Here is a 12,500-nt window from a genome sequence, read left to right as displayed (position 1 = left end):
CCGGCCTCATTTCCCCGGTGCCACCGCCACGAGGCCAGAGCTGCTCGCGTCTTCCCGTCAACCTCAGCTCCGCAGCTCCGCAGCAAAAAAACACATTAACCCGCTTTAATATTTTATTCCTGGGAGAGGTTCTTCGGATCTAAGTTTAGGAAAGCTTTACCCGCAGCGATTTCTTTGCTCCTGTTTTTCACTTTGTCTTTATTACCGAGCGACGCTCTAACCGTACGGCGTTTAATCCGCTGAAGGGGAAAGAACTTAGCGGTCTCATTTTCTTTTGGCGAACGGAGATGGGAACAACAGGCGCTGCACTTTGGACCGGACGCGGCCGCGCAGCAGCCGAGAGGCAGCGCCTGCAGAGCCTCGTCCGCCCCGACTGCCGCCCGCCCCCTCCCCTCCCCGGAGCGGGGAGCCGCCGGGCCGGGCGGGACGGCGCGGGCTGCGGCTCTGCGCGCGTATGTCGCATTATCCTCCCGCTGTCTGCAGGCAATGTAGATTTTCTAAAGATCTAATGAATAAACAACCAGCAAGCGCTGGCGGTGTAATTTACATTGTTAATGCCTACATGTGTATAATAAATATGCATTTGTATGTCTTCAAATAAACTCTTTTTAGTTTCTAACCTGTGGTGATTTTTGTTTAACAGCCTCCTTTTGCTACAGACCGATTTTCCTTTTCCTCTGTTGAGCGGTAGGGCGGGAGAAGGCCGAGCGCCCCGCTGCCCACCGGGGGGGTGCGGCACCCCCAGCCCCGCCCCTCGGCCGTCCCGGGCCCGGCGGATGCAGCCGCGGTGGGGGGGCCGAGGGCCGCGGTCGGGCAGAGGTGGGCGCTCCGCTCTGTGTGCAGCCGGGCACGCTTTGAGCTGCTGAGCTCCGTGGCTCCGTGTCCGACATCGGCTCGCCGTGTTGGTGTGGAGGTGCAGAGAACAGCGCGTTCGGATCGCGAGCTTCAAAGGCAGCGGATTCCCCTCGAGGAAAAGTTTACAAACGTGGCTGCTCCTCCCCCCCCCATCATCCCCCCATCGCTCTTCCGCACGCCTCCGCAGAGCAGCACCCCCTCCTCCCCGCCGCCTCTCCTCGCTCCGAACGGCTCCGGGCCCCGCGGCGGTGCGGGGGGGCCCTGCGGGCTGTGCGGGGCCGCGGCTCCGCCGCCCGTTTGTGCCGCGGTCCGGGTGCCGCCTCCTCGGGCCGCGCGGTGCCAAATGCCTCATCGGCAGCGGGCTGGAGCCGGCATACATTATTTTAATTAAGTCTGTGGCGATTTACTTTCCTCTGAGATCCATTCCGTACCGCAATTAGGAACGTCGCGGTGCCGGCGCATATGAATATTCAGGAGGGTGTCAATTAATTAGCAGACAGAGGAATCTCATTATGGTGCTCAAAACCCTTTTAGTGCTCAGCAGAATTAAGGGGGCATTTGCCAATGTGCCGGATTAGTGAATATTTTACTGCGCGCTCATTTAACTTCATTATCATAGCATTTACGCCGCTCTCTGGTTTTATTAATTAAATCGCTCATTAATTTATCCGGAAGAGGGACACGCGTTGCCCGACGCCCGCCCGCGTGGGGCTGCGGCCGTCATCGCCGCGGTTCGACCGCGCTCGGAGCCGTGGGGCCGGGCGGGAGCGCGATTCGGCTTTCCAGGACGCCTCGTACCGTGAGCAGCGATTTGAGAAAGCCGTCCGTGCGATATTGCACTTAGCAAAAGCAAACAACCGTTCCCTCGGAAGCACTTGCCGCCAAATATTAATGGCACAAAACCCCTCCGCCGGACGCGACGGGCCGCTGCCCGCCCAGCGCTACCCGGGCCGGGAGAGGTCGCGCGCTCAGCGGGAGCGGAACAGGGCCGGGACTACGGCCGTGTAGCGTTAATTGGCTGCGTTTCGTGACATCTAAATAAGTACCTGGGAAACGAGAACACCTTCTGGGCATTGGGAACCATATGCTAGAATTAGAGCTAATTGACTAATTACATAAATTAGGCGTTAATTTTGCAACACATCAAGTATAAAAGATATCTCAATTAATTGCACGCGGCGGCGGGGGTTAAAGGCGAAAGTGTGGGGCAACGCTTCGGCCTGGGTTGCTGCTCCCATCCGCACAGCTCGAGCCCGGCCAGCCGGAGCGCGCTGCTGCTCGAGCCTGGGGCAGGGCCCGAGGAAGGGCACAGTCCGAGGTGCGCCCCCTCAGCTTCGAGCCTTGTCCGCTCCGTCTGAGAAACAGCGTGGGCTTCACGTGGTGCCAACACGTGGAAGCTCTGGTGAGCTGCGGGGTTGGGTTGGGGAGCGGCTGCGGCCCCTCCGGGCCGGGCGGTGCTCCGGCTGGGTTCCAGGGGCTCCAGGTGCCGGGCGGGCTGTGCTGCTGCCACGTGAGGACGGGGTGGCGGCGTTAAGGTACAGGAAGCATTTTGAGCCGGTGGGATTAATTATGTCTTAAAAACTTAAATCGGAAGGATTCACGCCGGAAAGGGAACTCCGGGGATCTGAGGAGAGCGCAGGCCCTAGAACAAAGAGTGGAAGGGTTTTTACGGTATTCTGGAAGCGTGCAGGTAGGGATGTGTCGGTGGCTGGCACTCAGGCTGCAGAGCACGAACACCAGCCCTCTTGTGGAGACCGGCACGGGGCGGGGAGCTCCCACCACCCCGCGGCACCTCCTCACGGCTCGGTACTCCGCTGGCGCTCCTTCCACCCCCTTTCCCCCCAAGAAACGCACGCTCTGCACCCTGGTGGCACCAGGAGCAGTGCGGTCTGGCGGCTGATGGCCGGGGAACAGCTGAAAACCTGCCGCGTGCCTGCGTTTTTATGGAGGCAAAATGCTCGTTTTGATGTAGCGGTGCCGTGGCGTTGCCAGATGCTGAAGGTACTTGAGGGAGATGTTGACAAGTGGATAATTGTCAGCAGAACTAAAACAGGCACTTTGTTTACAGTTGAGCATGATTAATTGAGAGTAAATAAAACCGTGGCACTGTTCAGGAACTCTCAGCTGTGCAGGTTGTGAGGGGGACCCGAGCCCCCTGTGCTGCCACGGGAGAGCCCTGTGTAGAGGCTGATGGCTGAGCTCAGGGGGGGCTGTGCAGGTGCCCCCAGGTTCTGAGCTCTATGGCCTCCTGCTTGCTTAGCCTCTCTTCTCTGTTTTGTTTTTTTTCTTGCTTGCATTCTGGGTCACTGGGGTGGAATGCCGAGTGTCACTGGTCACTGATTAGTTTTAGAAAGTAAAGTTGTGCCCTGGATGCTGGAAGCAATCAAGGTGTTGCCAAATGGGGGTGTGTGTGCGCGTGTAGCAGTGATCTGAGATACTCTATGAGCAGTCAAATACAGAGCGACTCATTCATTTTTTCCTTCCTGTGTTGAAACCTACTGTTGTTAGGAAGTATATTGTACCTTGTAACTGCAGTGAACAGCACAGCTTAGTGCTGATGGTGGTCAGTAAACCAGAGTGTGGCTGCAGTGATTTTTTTTTTTTTTTTTCTTCTTTTTTTTTTTTGTGATCTGAGGTATGCTTCTATTTGACTTCTGAAGCAGTGTATGTTTACCCAGAGTTGTACAGAAGGTGGCATAGTTCATATCTGAGTGATACTTCAGCTGCTCAGACCAGACAGATGCTACAGCTTAACTGGAGGGAGGGAGGAAATAGCATTTTACCAATGCAGAGTTGCCCAAATGTGCTGTTTATGCATATATTTCCCCAAAATATGATTTCCCCCTCTCTCTGGTGTACTTTGATCTACTCTGAAGCCACTTCCTATGAATTATTCTTGCTTTCATGGATGGGAGCCCTGCTAAGAATGGTAGCTGCCTGCTTGGCCTCCTGGTGTGTAGCACATCTCTCAGCAAAGCTGTGAGCCTGTTTATCTGTGCTCAGACTTTCTGCTTCAGCTCTGTCCTTGGGTGATGCATTATTTAAGAATGGCACATCCACGTGTGTACCTGTGGCCACTGAGCGTTAGGATGACTCCAAGTGGATCACAGGTGCCAGCAGCCTATACAAAGGATGTGCAGTTCTGTCACTGCTGAATGAGAGATCAGTTCCCTTATCAATGACTGTTGTGTATTTCTGATCAGGACAAGATATTGCAGCATACAGGGGTTATTATTATTTTGTACTAACTCTAATCTGTTACCAGTGACTTTGAGGGAAAAGAGTCTGCTGACAGTAATTCAAGGCCAGCTCTCAGGGAAAACCTATGTGAGAGCAGCTTTCAGTCTCAGACCCACAGCTTATAACGATGTAGCACCTGGTGGCTGTGTTACAAGGGATCTTTGGAGGGTGGCTGGGCATTACTGGTGTGTTACTGCCTTATCTGCTTTGTAAGGGGGGAAGACAGGGATTTCTAAGAGGTTACATGGTGATGCATGTTGAAAAGATAGATAAATGTACAAAGTACTGCTTTGCATTCACAGGACCAGTGATGCCATCAGCCTTCCGTCCAAGGCTATCAGCGGCACTGAGGGCTCTGCTGTTATGTGCGACGATTCTGAGGTGGTGATTTCTGCAGGTGTGTGCAGGGAGGGGTAACACAAAGCACACGCAGGGGAGCAGGCATGTGCTGGCAGCAGTGGGGATCCATCACCCGTACGCAGTGGTCTGACACTCCCCACATTGCTCCAGCTGCTCGCTGGCTGCTGGGTTCAAGCAGGACCCTGGGTCTCAGAGTCATGTCTCATGATATTTACTCTAATTGGCCAATAGCTTGTTAATAGGGACGTTAATTAGCTTGCTGTTGGATAGTTAATGCTATCACTGACATTAGGACTGTTTCTTTTTGCTTTGTAGCTTTCCACATCCTCAGCATTCCTTCAGTTCCTTCCAAAACCTTTCCCCTTTGCTTTGCTGGGCCTATTCCTCGTCTTGAATGTGTCTCTTTCTCTGGAGCATATGCTTGTCTAAGCTGCAGCAGTTGTTACTTGTCTGTGTAGCTTAGAAGTGCCCCAGGACACTCCCCAAACCTGCATCACTTCAAAGCAGATGCTGCAGGCTCATCGAAGCCAGAAAACAGGTGCTTGGGGTCCTCTAGGCCCCAAAGGCGGCTGCTGGCATGGATGTAAGAGGAAAAGCTTCTTTCAAGGAGCAGCTTTAGATTTTCCTTCTGCAGGGGAGCACTGGGCACTTCAGGGACAAGGCAGCAAGCCAGGAGCCTCTGTGCAGGTTGTGAAGATCTTCCCAGAAGCTAGAGCAGCTGTGTGGGGAACTCCTGGGTGAGTCACAGCACCTAGGAAGGAAGGAAAAGAACATCCCCTGACAGAGAGATGAGAGCATCGTGTGTTCTGCTGATAATCTTTCCAACCCCCAAGCTCAGGCTGTCTTATGCTACCCTCAAATCCATCGTGGTACTTGTTTAGATGGTGGTGGGTGTCAGCTCTCTGAACAGATGGTTATATTTATCTGCAAGGCAAAGGGAAAAAGTGTTTTCCATGCTTTTGTCACCTTTGCAGATGGGAAAGACTTCTGAGATAAAATGTCTTGCCTGTACCCATGAGCCTAATTTACCTAGCACTTCAGTGAATAAGATCTCTGTGCAAATGAAGATTTATCACTTAAATGAAAGTCCCAAAGCAGAAGGTTCTGCTGTTGACATCAGTGGGACTGGTATGTTTTATAAATGGTAATGGTCTCTGTCACTCACTGATGAATTGTATGGGACCTCTGCGTGGGTATATGTTCAGATTTTTATGACCCAGGGACAATAGCTGTGCTTCTCAGACCTACAGCAGTGTCTATCAAAATTCCTGCAAGTTTCGTCTCTGTCATCTCAAGTAGCAAATCTCAAGAAATACAAATTATCCTGTGGTTATATTGCAGGGATGGCAAAAAGGTCTAAGTGACGTCTGGGTTTCACTGAAGAAGATAACGTGATCCATTGCCCTTCTACTTCACACAGCACTGGTCAGTGCCTGCCTGCCACTTGCGTGGATAAGATAGCTTGAACTGGGTGCTGCAGTCCAACTGGCCTGAGGAGCTGTGTCTGACTTTCCTGCTGCCCTATCTATATAAAGCCCTGAGAACTGAGGGTATAAGTGGAAAGCAGATGCAGGATACCCTTTTCTCACTGTCGGAAGTTGATAGTGGTTCCTGAGGGCGGTCCTTCTCTGGGCACAGACCCCCAGACAGCCAGTCACCTGCTGCCTGGTTGTCCTGAAAGACCTTGAGGTGGAGTCAAGATGGAAAGAATGAGCCAGACTCATGGACTGCAAACACATTCACCTTCACAGTGGGGACACCTGCTGATAACCATCTGCTGGAACGCACTGCAGTGAGCTGGTCAAGTACGTTTTTACATATAGACTGTGAGTGCTCTATGCAGTCTACTTTATATGCATATGCTCTCCAATTAAATAGATGCCCTGGTATTAAAGTTGGTTTTAGTGGTTTTCATCTTATGTGTCCTTCGTGTGGGAAGAGACTGTCTTTAAAAGATTCTTTCCACCAAGACAGAATGGCCAGCCTTTTTACGAAGCATTTGTACATGGGAAATCCTAAGAGAAAACAGTTTTCCTTGTGCGCTCCGTGTATGTCAAGTTTGTAGGTATTTGCAAAGTAGAACTTTGTTTAAGTTAGTTGTCATTAATGGCCAGAGATGTCATGGCACTAGTACTCTGCAAGTCAATTATACATAAAACATTGTAACAGGGTTATTAGGAAGTACTAAATGTTGGAGGATATATGTGGTACAGGAAGAGGCACAAAATTGCTGTGTACTTAGCGTGTATAATGCAGCTTGCTCAATTTGTTCCTGGCTATTCATAGGAGAGTACATTTTCTCTTTTTAATTGCACAGGATGACAAGACCTTTTAATTAAGGTGGCATCTATAGTATTCATATACTGCAAAACCCACAAATGACGAAAACTTAATAGCGTCATAAAAACTATGGTTAAGGCTTTTACCAACACTGCCATGACAGCGAGAAGTTTTAAATCAGGACTGTCAGAAGTGAACATATGCCTGCGCAGAGAAGGAGCAAAGCTATTGTCTCTGAGAGCTCTAACCGACATCTTTCCTACAGAAATAAGTTGCTGTCATCTTTGTGATTGCGGTACCCAAGCTGGCAAACAGCCATTCTGTCTCTGCAGCTCTTTCTACTGTCTCTTGTCAAATTTCTGTGCCTTCTATGGCAACCTGTGTTTCCAGTTAAAAGATATTGTTGGGAAGGGAGGGCAAAATGATTCTTCATCTTTCAAAAGGTTGCTGCAGGCTTCAGTTGGGCAGGGAGGGGAGGTTTGCTTATGGATTACTTATGGATGTGCAGATGCAGGCAGTGCTGGGCATCGTAAGAGCAGTCGGGCAGGGAGCTGCAGTTCCTTGCTGCATGGCAGAGACAGCTGTCTCACCTGGAGTGAACCACTCCACTGCTTGAGAGATCGCCTCATTGCCGGGAGGTCACTGCTGAAGGGTGTCAATAATTTGTGAGCGCAGTCCTTTGGCAAATATGTCTACATAGGGGGATTATTTATGGTGGAGGTGCTTCTTCACCATCACTGCTTCGTGGGATGCTAAGCTGCAGCATCCCAGGAGCTCCAGGAGGAGCACTCAGCTATTGATACGGGTGTGTGTGAATATTCCCAGGTTTTGCCTTGACAGACATGGTTAAAATGGTGGTTGTTATGGGTGGCTCTTGTGAAGAGTGAGTGGTTTTCTTTTGTTTGTTTTTGTTTTGTTTTTGTAATGTGAAGGAATATTATGCAGATACTATTAAAATGCAGGTGTGGTCTTATTTCTGACATGAGCTTCTTTTTTTTTTTTTTTTTCTTTCCCTTTCACATTTAGTCAATGGAAAAAGCACTTTTGTGTATATTTAACAGTTACTCTGTGAGGGTGCATGTGGGGGGGGAGGAGGGGGGGAGTATGCAGGCCTTCTTTTCCCTGTAGGATTTGATACTTACCAGTTTCTTTTTAATCATAGAGTCGCAATGCACAGAGTTCCTCAAGCACTCCTTGTTATCAATTAAACAATAAACCCAACTGCAGATTTCAACAGTTCCTTAGGGATTAGTTCAGAAAGTGACAAGATTTTCACCTTATTGTTAAAAATACCACATTGTTTACCAGATGGGTATTTAAATAATTTAAAGATGCTGTTCCAAAGAGAGACCTTGTTAGAGTGAAAAGTGCTTTTCCGTGAGAACCTCCTGCAAAAGAGAAAAGGAGCAAGTAAATAGGGAAAGAAAGGACCTTGGGAGATATTAACATTTAGCAGCACTAAAATGAGTTTTGTTAAGCATGTTTTGATATTAATGAATTATGCTAGTTGAGCGTATTTTCTTCATTGTCAGGTTTTTGAGCACTGCGATTTTTCATTTTGGGGTGTGGAAGCAGCCGTCTGAGGATTGTGCTGGGCGAGGCTTTGTGGCTGCTGGGCTTGTTCAGTAATCCTGAATCCTTCAATCCTCAGCCCCCTTTATATCGGCAGCGCAGTCCGGAGGGCCTGAATGGCAGGAGCTGATTAGCTGAGAGGGCTGAAGAGGCTGCAGTCTTCCCACTGGCATTGTCTAGACCTGCATGTGTGGCCTGGGCTTCACGGCACATTAAAAGCTGCCTGTCCTCCTCCTCCAGCCTTCACCTCGGCCATCTACATTCTGTTCCTATTGTACAGAGCTGCCAGGCTGGGCTTCAGCACATGCCTTCTTCATCCGGCAAGGGGGACCACCATCGTGTTGACAAGGATATAATGTAGCCTAAAAAGCCGAGGAACTGAAAGTAGAATGAAGCTATTTAAACTGATCTCCGAGGCCTTCTGTGGTGCTTAAAGGATCATTTTGTTAATTAAATGTAGGCACTTCAGTCTGGTGTTATAGTAATGCTTCTGAATGCAGACAAAATATCTAGGTTATGATGGGTCCTGTGCATCAATGCACCTCTCAAAATCTGCGCTGTGCTGAGAGCATGAGGCAGAACTAGTCTGATGTGTTCAGGAAGGGATCCCTGCACATCTGCACAGCTTTGGTTGTTTTACAAACCCGTCGCTTGGATGGCCTTTATCTTGGCGTTTGTCAGGCTGCCACATGCAGGTCACCCTTCTTTGCAAGAGAAGTAACCCAAGTTGGCCACAGAAAGGGAGGAATGGAAATACACAAACAGATTTTCATGAAGTGCTTATTTGAGCCCCGAGTCATGAAGGCAACTTGACTTGTTCTTGATCAGTTCATCTGATAAATGACTTGCTTAAATTTAATCCCAGTGATGAAAACGTTTGGTAAGCATTGTCTGAAATGGTGTTATGTTCTCAATTGTCCTCTGTATGTTTTCAGTTTGTTTAGGAGTTTCACTTCCTTTGCACTAAGGGAAGAACAAGAAAAATAAAATTGGATACAGGAGTTTAGCTGTAAGTGTGGTGAGCTGAGCGCTGTGGGAGGACAAGGTTTGTAGGCGGGGTAGTAGCTTAATCAGGCTATCTGGTACCAATGGACAAATCAGACAAGCTGACCTCAGGAAGAATTCCTCCATAAATGTTATGTCCTTCTTTTGTGATTTTTTTTTTTTTTTTTTCTTGTACTTTGTTCATTAGCAAAAGTATTCTTACCCAACTGTCAGCATAGTTGGAAAATATTTTGCATGTTACCAGAACTTTAAAAAGCATGTATGTTGAGGAAGAGTCAGTTTGTCTAAAGCAGGTAACTGCTCCAAAGAGCTCCAGATCCTTTGAAGATAGGAGAAAAAGCAGTATTGTTTCCTCATTCAAGCTGATCCTGCATGCCTTAAGCAATGATGCTCTCAGCTCACTAAAGGCTTTTGGGCTACCAGTGTTTGCCAGTTAGTCAGACTTGGGAGATGTTCGGTACCATATAGGATTCAGTGACTCTGCCTGTGTTCAGGTAAGATGTTAGGAAGAAATTCTTTATTCAGAAAATGGTGAGGCAGGCACTGGAATAGATTGTCCAGAGAAGCTGTGAACGCCCCGTCTCTGGAGGCATTCAAGGCCGGGCTGGATGGGGCCCAGGGCAGCTGATCTGGTGGGTGGAACCAGGCCACGGCAGGGGGGCTGCAGCTGGATGGGCTTTAAGGTCCCCTTCAACCTAAACCAGTCTATGGTTTCAAATGGCATAGCAGCAGGCAGTGCAGCTGACTGCCACCCCTCTTACTGAAAGGAGGCTGGGGACAAGACACTGCAGTGAGGAAAGGAATGCTTGGCTCTGGGATTAATTCCCTACCTATTTGTCTCATGGAGCTTGGAGTTCAACTTCAGGGCATGTTTTCAAGGCATTATTTCTGTTCAGGCACAGGTCTGACAGCAGCACTGTGTGCAGCACTCCTACTGACTTCAATGAGAGCTCCTTGTGGAAAGTAAAGGTAGAATGGCCCTTGAAGTCTGTGACACAGTGTGGCTTGGGGAAATGTGTATGTGTTTTGTGCTTTAGGTGTTTTTTCAATGAACGTGCAGCCAATCTAGTTATGGTTTGGACCCTGATCCTGCTGTGCAGGTTCAGTAGATGCATGCGTACTGTGAATACATATTGAATGTGGCACACTGAACACTAATCTATGGGAATTTTGTAAAAACAAAACCAAAATACACATATAATGATTGTAATAGGCATGCTTAAGAAAACCTTAGAATGCCTATTTAAAGTTTTCCTGGGTTTTGTTGTGCTTACTACAGATGCTACCATTTTGAAACTTTTGCTTAATAGTAAGGGGGGGAACCATGAAATGTCACTGTTCAGTAGTAGCATCTTTCACATGCTCTCACTTATGTTTAAGTGTAAATATTTTCCATTGTGAGATGAATCCTTAAAAAAAAAAAAAAAAAAAAAAAAAAAAAAAGGAGGGTTTAGGGGTAGAAAAACATTATCATGTTATTTCAGAACGTATGGTTTGGGATTCTGACGGAGTAAAGTGAGTGATTTGAAGCAAAAAAGGAAACAAATATGGTGTTTGGGTCCATCTCTCCACATTCAGGTGATTGGGCAGAGCCTGTCAAAGACTGAACCTTAGTTATCTGCTTCTGTTTGCAGGGTGTGGAGCCAAGGAAGGGAAAGAGATGTGTGGCACAACCCCAGAGCTTGTTGTGCTTACCACCTGGCTCTTAGCCTTTGTGACCGTGGTATTTTTCTTGTTTTCATAGAATCACAGAATGGCCTGGGTTGCAAAGCACCACAATGCTCATCTGGTTTCAACCCCCCTGCTGTGTGCAGGGTCGCCAACCACCAGACCAAGCTGCCCAGAGCCACATCCAGCCTGGCCTTGAATGCCTCCAGGGATGGGGCATCCACAGCCTCCTAATGTCTGTTATTCTGTCCTTCTCACTGCCTCTTCAAGATACCGTTTGAGGCACCCGAATAGGAGCAGAAAGGGCAAAACTTTTTGTGCAGTGTAATGGGGTGAGCTACTGTGTAGGGAGAGTAGCAAACATCTGCTCAGGTTAAAAGCTAAATGTGAAGCACTGGATGTGTGGTGACTTGATTGTGCTGCTTTGCTGTGGGAAAGCTTTTTTTGCTCCAGGAAGGAGGATTGCCTCCCACCTGTGACAGAATCCTGCCCCTCATGAAACTGGCAGCATTGAAAAATGCCTCTTATATAGCTGCTATGAAGTACCACTATAGAACTTCAATCACAAAAGTATCCCTGTTCTTTATTTTCAAAAGATGGTCACCTTAAGCTTGACAAACTTTCACAGCCTGAACAGGCATAAGGACCATGTGGAGGAAAATGTCTCTGGGGATGCATTTTCAGTGAGAATGTTCACTTGAGACGTGAGTCTTGGGTAGAGTGATTCAATTCCATTTACTAATGCAGAATTTGACAACAGTAAGAACTCCTTCGCTGTTTAATCTTCCACTAGAGAAAAAATCAAAATACTTTTTTTCTTTCCCAGAATAGCTGGCTGGCAGAAAACTTGAAAAATGTGAATCCCCTTCTTGATACCAAGTCACTTTGTTGATGAACAGTGCTCCCAGCAAAAACTGGGAATGATACCAGACAAAGGATGCCTGGCATCATTATCTGCATTATATATCAATAGCTGTGCTTCCTTGCTTATCAAGTGTATAACCTTGTGTGTCCTTAAAGTGTAAAAACAAAACACCCACAACCCTAAGGACACCTGGGACTGCACTTCTAAGAAGGCAAGAGAAATAAAAAGACTTTATTAAAATATTATGAGTTATTGTTAACATATATTTACATATTTTAATTCATCCTAGGAAACATCTTAAGGAATGAAATATTATATATCTACAGTTGTGAAACCAGCATCTTATTTTTTTTGTTTCTGTGCTAAAATCTATTGGTACAGTGTCTTTGTATTTGGGGGTATTTGTGTGATTTATGTAATAAGAAGGTAATTTAGTTTCCAAACGAAATGTGATTAGATGGAACAGTTGCCTAGCTCTATTATTTAGTCCAGTCCTGAACTGGAAGGATAAGGGTTCTGGAAGATCCATCTTTGAATAATTCATAGTGTTACAGGTGGGCAAAGCAAACTGGGTCAATGGTGTTGCTCAAAAATGATCACTGTGATCAAGTGACTTTTGAGGCTTTGACGTTTCTATTGCCAGGCTTTTTTTTTT

Source organism: Centrocercus urophasianus, unplaced genomic scaffold (genome assembly GCF_019232065.1).
Source record: "Centrocercus urophasianus isolate 14NV4802_14NV808 unplaced genomic scaffold, USGS_Curo_1.0 seq_23, whole genome shotgun sequence".
In the NCBI taxonomy this organism is placed as follows: domain Eukaryota; kingdom Metazoa; phylum Chordata; class Aves; order Galliformes; family Phasianidae; genus Centrocercus; species Centrocercus urophasianus.
The sequence above is the reverse complement of the archived record's forward strand: the minus strand, read 5'-3'. Positions refer to the sequence as shown.